Source organism: Lepisosteus platostomus, unplaced genomic scaffold (assembly GCF_059453375.1).
Source record: "Lepisosteus platostomus isolate fLepPlt1 unplaced genomic scaffold, fLepPlt1.hap1 Scaffold_107_H1, whole genome shotgun sequence".
Taxonomy (NCBI): domain Eukaryota; kingdom Metazoa; phylum Chordata; class Actinopteri; order Semionotiformes; family Lepisosteidae; genus Lepisosteus; species Lepisosteus platostomus.
In genome coordinates this window covers 68,126-77,500 of record NW_028291488.1, presented here as the reverse complement: position 1 = coordinate 77,500, position 9,375 = coordinate 68,126, and the positions used below count along the sequence as shown (strand labels likewise).

The 9,375-nt window shown below is 48.2% G+C and overlaps 8 non-coding genes across 8 annotated transcripts; all 8 read right to left on the bottom strand.

The window, feature by feature from the left end:
* Positions 1 to 487: 487 nt before the first annotated feature.
* On the bottom strand, positions 488 to 558 carry trnag-gcc (transfer RNA glycine (anticodon GCC)). The gene has a single exon. It is a non-coding gene; the product is annotated as a tRNA-Gly (tRNA).
* Positions 559 to 771: 213 nt separating this feature from the next.
* On the bottom strand, positions 772 to 853 carry trnas-aga (transfer RNA serine (anticodon AGA)). The gene has a single exon. It is a non-coding gene; the product is annotated as a tRNA-Ser (tRNA).
* Positions 854 to 2,123: 1,270 nt separating this feature from the next.
* trnai-aau (transfer RNA isoleucine (anticodon AAU)) lies at positions 2,124 to 2,197 on the bottom strand. The gene has a single exon. It is a non-coding gene; the product is annotated as a tRNA-Ile (tRNA).
* Positions 2,198 to 3,040: 843 nt separating this feature from the next.
* On the bottom strand, positions 3,041 to 3,122 carry trnas-aga (transfer RNA serine (anticodon AGA)). Its single transcript has one exon. It is a non-coding gene; the product is annotated as a tRNA-Ser (tRNA).
* Positions 3,123 to 4,392: 1,270 nt separating this feature from the next.
* trnai-aau (transfer RNA isoleucine (anticodon AAU)) lies at positions 4,393 to 4,466 on the bottom strand. Its single transcript has one exon. It is a non-coding gene; the product is annotated as a tRNA-Ile (tRNA).
* An 843-nt stretch (positions 4,467 to 5,309) lies between these two features.
* trnas-aga (transfer RNA serine (anticodon AGA)) lies at positions 5,310 to 5,391 on the bottom strand. Its single transcript has one exon. It is a non-coding gene; the product is annotated as a tRNA-Ser (tRNA).
* Positions 5,392 to 6,661: 1,270 nt separating this feature from the next.
* On the bottom strand, positions 6,662 to 6,735 carry trnai-aau (transfer RNA isoleucine (anticodon AAU)). Its single transcript has one exon. It is a non-coding gene; the product is annotated as a tRNA-Ile (tRNA).
* An 843-nt stretch (positions 6,736 to 7,578) lies between these two features.
* On the bottom strand, positions 7,579 to 7,660 carry trnas-aga (transfer RNA serine (anticodon AGA)). The gene has a single exon. It is a non-coding gene; the product is annotated as a tRNA-Ser (tRNA).
* Positions 7,661 to 9,375: the final 1,715 nt, after the last annotated feature.

Here is a 9,375-nt window from a genome sequence, read left to right as displayed (position 1 = left end):
AAGCCGTGTAATTCAGTGTACGGGCTTTCTCGTGCAGTTTCATGGTTCTTGTAACCCAAATCCTACACTGGCCTGAAGTGCCCCCCCATTTCACAGCATTTTTCAGCTGATTTAAAATGTACCTAAAGGAGAAGCATTATTGAAGACCATCAATTACCAAGAGCTTTTGTCAAAGGTTTTGGTGGTCATTTTGAATGACCACAGAGCGCTGTGACCTCGGTTTTACATCTCATCCAAAAGACAGCGCCCTTTTACAACACAGCATCTCCGTCACTATACTGGGGCATTGGGACCCGCACAGACCTCAGGGTGAGCGCCCCACCGCCGGCACCATTAACACCGCTTCCAGCTGGAAGCTTTGTTTTCCCCTGTAGCTCACCCTCATCCGGGTACTGACCTGGCTCACACCTGCTTAGCTTCAGTGGGTTTTTTGAGTTGCGAGTTGCAAGGGGATGCAAGTGATGGAGCCGCTCGCTGCAAAAGCCACTGCATTGGCCGGGAATCGAACCCGAGCCTCCCGCGTGGCAGGCGAGAATTCTACCACTGAACCACCAATGCTCAGTGCCTGGGCCTTCAAAAAAGACGCTTTTTTGGTGCTCTGTGCAAAACGCGTCGACATCTGCTTCCAGCTGCAAAATGCCATTCGCGGACGCTGAAGAACTTATTTCCAAGGCAGCGGGTACAAGCGATTGGGCGTTTTAAAACCACCAGGAACAGCAAAGAGGCACGCTTCTTTGCTTGCGCCGAAACACACCGACTGGAGGCGGATAACGTAGTCGGCAGGATTCGAACCTGCGCGGGGAGACCCCAATGGATTTCTAGTCCATCGCCTTAACCACTCGGCCACGACTACAGCAAGCCCCACTGCCGCTGCGTTCTTGCTACAATCTTACCTGGATCGCGAGGCGCCGGCGGAAGCCTATTTCAAAGTCGTTCTCCGTTTCAAAAAAACATTTCCAAAATACAAGCCTTGCAGACAGACACGCCTCAGAGGACTTAAGGGTGGCTTCATGTCGGAATGATAAAGTCTCCCCGTCCGGACATGAAAATGCCACTTTGTTACACACAAAAAAAGAATCAACAACAGAGAAATGCCCACAAGCATTTGAAAAGCCGCACCACGTCGCACTTGAAATAGCTCTTACATTAGTGGTAGACGCAGGAATCGCCTTTTTATTTACGCTCTTACCAACGCGATGGAAAGCAAAACAAAGCAAAGCAGAGCAAAACAAAACGAACAAACGAAAACCTTGCGTATAACGCCGTTACGTGCCCAAGCGGTATTGTACATCATCCTAGCACTGCACCCCGGGGCGTACGGTATATGGGAACGAGCACACGCCACGAATCGTCTCGAATCACTCCCTACAGCTGTAAGGCGCCTTGAAGCGTGCACCCCCAACATTCTTCTTTGCGCATGTGTGAAAGGTAAACTCTTGAGCAGACTCTGAACCAGCTCTAAGGAAACTAATCCGATTAGACGTTACTTTGACTCATCTTTTTACGCTCAGTGCTGGATTGCTCAAACTCCAGCTAGGGTTAGGGTTAGCATTCCCACGCTACTTAGACACTTTGTTTACGCTCAGTGCTGGATTTTGGGAACTTCAGGACGAGTGGGAATTTTCTCCTATCTGTCAATTCTGTTTTGTTTTGGAGACTCTTGGCTGCCTATGTTGTACAGTGCAGCGTGAAGGAAACATTTTCCAAAACTGTGTCAGCTCAAAAGTTGTAAGAAAACCTCTCCAGCTGCTTTAACTCTCTTCATTTTTGTCATTTAATGTGACACTCGACGTATAACTGGAGCCTCACATATGCAAATGGTGAGGCTCCAGTTCGACACCCAGTTCGACACCACTTTACAGTATATGACAAAAGCATGGCAGACTGTGCCGGACCGGCAGATAACTTCCGCTTATTTTTACCATATTAAACATTGGAAATCCTCCCACTTGTATTTGTGACACTTGATTTTGGCTCCACCTAAGACACTCTTAAATCTTCAAACACTTTTCTCTTCTCCCGCAACACTCTTGTCTGTCGGCACTATGTGGCAGCGTTGCATGACAACCCCTCTCACCACGGAAAGGAACCTAACAGCTTTGGTAAGAGAGGAGAAAAGGACCTGGCCAGTACGGGGCTCGAACCCGTGACCTTGGCGTTATTAGTACCACGCTCGAACCAACTGAGCTAACCGGCCTCACAACAGCGCTCCTCTCTGTGCTGCAAAAAATCGAACTCAGGGAATTTCTTTTGTCCTCCTTTGAATAGAAAGCCGTGTAATTCAGTGTACGGGCTTTCTCGTGCAGTTTCATGGTTCTTGTAACCCAAATCCTACACTGGCCTGAAGTGCCCCCCCATTTCACAGCATTTTTCAGCTGATTTCAAATGTACCTAAAGGAGAAGCATTATTGAAGACCATCAATTACCAAGAGCTTTTGTCAAAGGTTTTGGTGGTCATTTTGAATGACCACAGAGCGCTGTGACCTCGGTTTTACATCTCATCCAAAAGACAGCGCCCTTTTACAACACAGCATCTCCGTCACTATACTGGGGCATTGGGACCCACACAGACCTCAGGGTGAGCGCCCCACCGCCGGCACCATTAACACCGCTTCCAGCTGGAAGCTTTGTTTTTCCCTGTAGCTCACCCTCATCCGGGTACTGACCTGGCTCACACCTGCTTAGCTTCAGTGGGTTTTTTGAGTTGCGAGTTGCAAGGGGATGCAAGTGATGGAGCCACTCGCAGCAAAAGCCACTGCATTGGCCAGGAATCGAACCCGAGCCTCCCACGTGGCAGGCGAGAATTCTACCACTGAACCACCAATGCTCGGTGCCTGGGCCTTCAAAAAAGACGCTTTTTTGGTGCTCTGTGCAAAACGCGTCGACATCTGCTTCCAGCTGCAAAATGCCATTCGCGGACGCTGAAGAACTTATTTCCAAGGCAGCGGGTACAAGCGATTGGGCGTTTTAAAACCACCAGGAACAGCAAAGAGGCGCGCTTCTTTGCTTGCGCCGAAACACACCGACTGGAGGCGGATAACGTAGTCGGCAGGATTCGAACCTGCGCGGGGAGACCCCAATGGATTTCTAGTCCATCGCCTTAACCACTCGGCCACGACTACAGCAAGCCCCACTGCCGCTGCGTTCTTGCTACAATCTTACCTGGATCGCGAGGCGCCGGCGGAAGCCTATTTCAAAGTCGTTCTCCGTTTCAAACAAACATTTCCAAAATACAAGCCTTGCAGACAGACACGCCTCAGAGGATTTAAGGGTGGCTTCATGTCGGAATGATAAAGTCTCCCCGTCCGGACATGAAAATGCCACTTTGTTACACACAAAAAAAGAATCAACAACAGAGAAATGCCCACAAGCATTTGAAAAGCCGCACCACGTCGCACTTGAAATAGCTCTTACATTAGTGGTAGACGCAGGAATCGCCTTTTTATTTACGCTCTTACCAACGCGATGGAAAGCAAAACAAAGCAAAGCAGAGCAAAACAAAACGAACAAACGAAAACCTTGTGTATAACGCCGTTACGTGCCCAAGCGGTATTGTACATCATCCTAGCACTGCACCCCGGGGCGTACGGTATATGGGAACGAGCACACGCCATGAATCGTCTCGAATCACTCCCTACAGCTGTAAGGCGCCTTGAAGCGTGCACCCCCAACATTCTTCTTTGCGCATGTGTGAAAGGTAAACTCTTGAGCAGACTCTGAACCAGCTCTAAGGAAACTAATCCGATTAGACGTTACTTTGACTCATCTTTTTACGCTCAGTGCTGGATTGCTCAAACTCCAGCTAGGGTTAGGGTTAGCATTCCCACGCTACTTAGACACTTTGTTTACGCTCAGTGCTGGATTTTGGGAACTTCAGGACGAGTGGGAATTTTCTCCTATCTGTCAATTCTGTTTTGTTTTGGAGACTCTTGGCTGCCTATGTTGTACAGTGCAGCGTGAAGGAAACATTTTCCAAAACTGTGTCAGCTCAAAAGTTGTAAGAAAACCTCTCCAGCTGCTTTAACTCTCTTCATTTTTGTCATTTAATGTGACACTCAATGTATAACTGGAGCCTCACATATGCAAATGGTGAGGCTCCAGTTCGACACCCAGTTCGACACCACTTTACAGTATATGACAAAAGCATGGCAGACTGTGCCGGACCGGCAGATAACTTCCGCTTATTTTTACCATATTAAACATTGGAAATCCTCCCACTTGTATTTGTGACACTTGATTTTGGCTCCACCTAAGACACTCTTAAATCTTCAAACACTTTTCTCTTCTCCCGCAACACTCTTGTCTGTCGGCACTATGTGGCAGCGTTGCATGACAACCCCTCTCACCACGGAAAGGAACCTAACAGCTTTGGTAAGAGAGGAGAAAAGGACCTGGCCAGTACGGGGCTCGAACCCGTGACCTTGGCGTCATTAGCACCACGCTCGAACCAACTGAGCTAACCGGCCTCACAACAGCGCTCCTCTCTGTGCTGCAAAAAATCGAACTCAGGGAATTTCTTTTGTCCTCCTTTGAATAGAAAGCCGTGTAATTCAGTGTACGGGCTTTCTCGTGCAGTTTCATGGTTCTTGTAACCCAAATCCTACACTGGCCTGAAGTGCCCCCCCATTTCACAGCATTTTTCAGCTGATTTAAAATGTACCTAAAGGAGAAGCATTATTGAAGACCATCAATTACCAAGAGCTTTTGTCAAAGGTTTTGGTGGTCATTTTGAATGACCACAGAGCGCTGTGACCTCGGTTTTACATCTCATCCAAAAGACAGCGCCCTTTTACAACACAGCATCTCCATCACTATACTGGGGCATTGGGACCCGCACAGATCTCAGGGTGAGCGCCCCACCGCCGGCACCATTAACACCGCTTCCAGCTGGAAGCTTTGTTTTTCCCTGTAGCTCACCCTCATCCGGGTACTGACCTGGCTCACACCTGCTTAGCTTCAGTGGGTTTTTTGAGTTGCGAGTTGCATGGGGATGCAAGTGATGGAGCTGCTCGCTGCAAAAGCCACTGCATTGGCCGGGAATCGGACCCGAGCCTCCCGCGTGGCAGGCGAGAATTCTACCACTGAACCACCAATGCTCAGTGCCTGGGCCTTCAAAAAAGACGCTTTTTTGGTGCTCTGTGCAAAACGCGTCGACATCTGCTTCCAGCTGCAAAATGCCATTCGCGGACGCTGAAGAACTTATTTCCAAGGCAGCGGGTACAAGCGATTGGGCGTTTTAAAACCACCAGGAACAGCAAAGAGGCACGCTTCTTTGCTTGCGCCGAAACACACCGACTGGAGGCGGATAACGTAGTCGGCAGGATTCGAACCTGCGCGGGGAGACCCCAATGGATTTCTAGTCCATCGCCTTAACCACTCGGCCACGACTACAGCAAGCCCCACTGCCGCTGCGTTCTTGCTACAATCTTACCTGGATCGCGAGGCGCCGGCGGAAGCCTATTTCAAAGTCGTTCTCCGTTTCAAAAAAACATTTCCAAAATACAAGCCTTGCAGACAGACACGCCTCAGAGGACTTAAGGGTGGCTTCATGTCGGAATGATAAAGTCTCCCCGTCCGGACATGAAAATGCCACTTTGTTACACACAAAAAAAGAATCAACAACAGAGAAATGCCCACAAGCATTTGAAAAGCCGCACCACGTCGCACTTGAAATAGCTCTTACATTAGTGGTAGACGCAGGAATCGCCTTTTTATTTACGCTCTTACCAACGCGATGGAAAGCAAAACAAAGCAAAGCAGAGCAAAACAAAACGAACAAACGAAAACCTTGCGTATAACGCCGTTATGTGCCCAAGCGGTATTGTACATCATCCTAGCACTGCAACCCGGGGCGTACGGTATATGGGAACGAGCACACGTCACGAATCGTCTCGAATCACTCCCTACAGCTGTAAGGCGCCTTGAAGCGTGCACCCCCAACATTCTTCTTTGCGCATGTGTGAAAGGTAAACTCTTGAGCAGACTCTGAACCAGCTCTAAGGAAACTAATCCGATTAGACGTTACTTTGACTCATCTTTTTACGCTCAGTGCTGGATTGCTCAAACTCCAGCTAGGGTTAGGGTTAGCATTCCCACGCTACTTAGACACTTTGATTACGCTCAGTGCTGGATTTTGGGAACTTCAGGACGAGTGGGAATTTTCTCCTATCTGTCAATTCTGTTTTGTTTTGGAGACTCTTGGCTGCCTATGTTGTACAGTGCAGCGTGAAGGAAACATTTTCCAAAACTGTGTCAGCTCAAAAGTTGTAAGAAAACCTCTCCAGCTGCTTTAACTCTCTTCATTTTTGTCATTTAATGTGACACTCAATGTATAACTGGAGCCTCACATATGCAAATGGTGAGGCTCCAGTTCGACACCCAGTTCGACACCACTTTACAGTATATGACAAAAGCATGGCAGACTGTGCCGGACCGGCAGATAACTTCCGCTTATTTTTACCATATTAAACATTGGAAATCCAACCACTTGTATTTGTGACACTTGATTTTGGCTCCACCTAAGACACTCTTAAATCTTCAAACACTTTTCTCTTCTCCCGCAACACTCTTGTCTGTCGGCACTATGTGGCAGCGTTGCATGACAACCCCTCTCACCACGGAAAGGAACCTAACAGCTTTGGTAAGAGAGGAGAAAAGGACCTGGCCAGTACGGGGCTCGAACCCGTGACCTTGGCGTTATTAGCACCACGCTCGAACCAACTGAGCTAACCGGCCTCACAACAGTGCTCCTCTCTGTGCTGCAAAAAATCGAACTCAGGGAATTTCTTTTGTCCTCCTTTGAATAGAAAGCCGTGTAATTCAGTGTACGGGCTTTCTCGTGCAGTTTCATGGTTCTTGTAACCCAAATCCTACACTGGCCTGAAGTGCCCCCCCATTTCACAGCATTTTTCAGCTGATTTAAAATGTACCTAAAGGAGAAGCATTATTGAAGACCATCAATTACCAAGAGCTTTTGTCAAAGGTTTTGGTGGTCATTTTGAATGACCACAGAGCGCTGTGACCTCGGTTTTACATCTCATCCAAAAGACAGCGCCCTTTTACAACACAGCATCTCCGTCACTATACTGGGGCATTGGGACCCGCACAGACCTCAGGGTGAGCGCCCCACCGCCGGCACCATTAACACCGCTTCCAGCTGGAAGCTTTGTTTTTCCCTGTAGCTCACCCTCATCCGGGTACTGACCTGGCTCACACCTGCTTAGCTTCAGTGGGTTTTTTGAGTTGCGAGTTGCATGGGGATGCAAGTGATGGAGCCGCTCGCTGCAAAAGCCACTGAATTGGCCGGGAATCGAACCCGAGCCTCCCGCGTGGCAGGCGAGAATTCTACCACTGAACCACCAATGCTCAGTGCCAGGGCCTTCAAAAAAGACGCTTTTTTGGTGCTCTGTGCAAAACGCGTCGACATCTGCTTCCAGCTGCAAAATGCCATTCGCGGACGCTGAAGAACTTATTTCCAAGGCAGCGGGTACAAGCGATTGGGCGTTTTAAAACCACCAGGAACAGCAAAGAGGCGCGCTTCTTTGTTTGCGCCGAAACACACCGACTGGAGGCGGATAACGTAGTCGGCAGGATTCGAACCTGCGCGGGGAGACCCCAATGGATTTCTAGTCCATCGCCTTAACCACTCGGCCACGACTACAGCAAGCCCCACTGCCGCTGCGTTCTTGCTACAATCTTACCTGGATCGCGAGGCGCCGGCGGAAGCCTATTTCAAAGTCGTTCTCCGTTTCAAAAAAACATTTCCAAAATACAAGCCTTGCAGACAGACACGCCTCAGAGGACTTAAGGGTGGCTTCATGTCGGAATGATAAAGTCTCCCCGTCCGGACATGAAAATGCCACTTTGTTACACACAAAAAAAGAATCAACAACAGAGAAATGCCCACAAGCATTTGAAAAGCCGCACCACGTCGCACTTGAAATAGCTCAAACATTAGTGGTAGACGCAGGAATCGCCTTTTTATTTACGCTCTTACCAACGCGATGGAAAGCAAAACAAAGCAAAGCAGAGCAAAACAAAACGAACAAACGAAAACCCTCACGTCCCGCACTTGCGTATAACGCCGTTACTTGCCCAAGCGGTATTATACGTCATCCTAGCACTGCACCCCGGGGTGTACAGTATATGGGAACGAGCACACGCCACGAATCGTCTCGAATCACTCCCCACAGCTGTAAGGCGCCTTGAAGCGTGCACCCCCAACATTCTTCTTTGCGCGTCTGTGAAAGGTAAACTCTTGAGCAAACTCTAAACCAGCTCTAAGGAAACTAATCCGATTAGACGTTACTTTGACTCATCCTTTAAGGGACCTTTGTTAATTGGAGAAATCAATGATTTCGAATGAATTCTGTATGCGTTAAAAGACAGCTATACACAGAAAACATGCAGGACACTGCTCATGATGTTTCCCGAGCCGAAACACAGTGCGTTTTTCCAAGCCATCTGACAAAGCCCGCCCACTGAAAACTGCAGCAGATCGTGTAAAGACGTTCAACTTTGTAACTACTGCACGCACAGGAAGCAGAATAAATTCCTCTTTTCAAACTGTCAAAGGTTTGCTTTGCGAACGCTGCAGGACATCGCACAATCTCTTTTGAACGGGGACAAACGATTTCTTATGAGGCGCACTAAGTACAGACGTTTAAAAAGCTCCACTCATGCCGACCATGCAGCATGAAGAAGCGCAACCTAACGTTTGCATTCCTAGCACTGTTGCAACCTAGCACTGTTGCATTCCACGCATCAGTAGCTAAGAGAATATCATTTAAGGCTCTTGTTAATGCTGTTTCAGAAACCAGACTGAAATTTCTCAAGTATATTATTTGAATCCAGATACGATTGACGTTGGGCAACAACTATTCTCTCAAAACTTTTAGATTGAAATGGGACCTTTGAGACAGGCCTGTAGTTGTTAAGAACTTGTGGATCCAAATTTGACTTCTTAAGGAGCGGTCTAACAACCGCTACCTTAAATTGATCAGGTACAACGCCTGACGCAAGCGATGCATTCATCATACTAATTATAGGTCCTGCCAGTCCTTCGAGGGAATCTTTGACTAGCTGAGTGGGTATGGGATCTAGCGAACAGGTGGTTGACTTTGTCTTACGTCTGTGTCCATGAGTCCACCATAAGAAGAAATCTGAACAGAAATCTGAGTGGTGATCATGCGAGGTCACCACGGAGGAAACCACTGCTCTCCCCCCAAAAAAAACCACCACTGCCCCTCTCAAGTTTGCTAAAGACCACATGGATGTTCCACAGCAACTCCTGGAACAATGTTCTGTGGACAGACGTGACAAAAGTTGAACTTGTTGGTAAATGTGCACAGCGTTATGTTTGGAGATAACAAAACA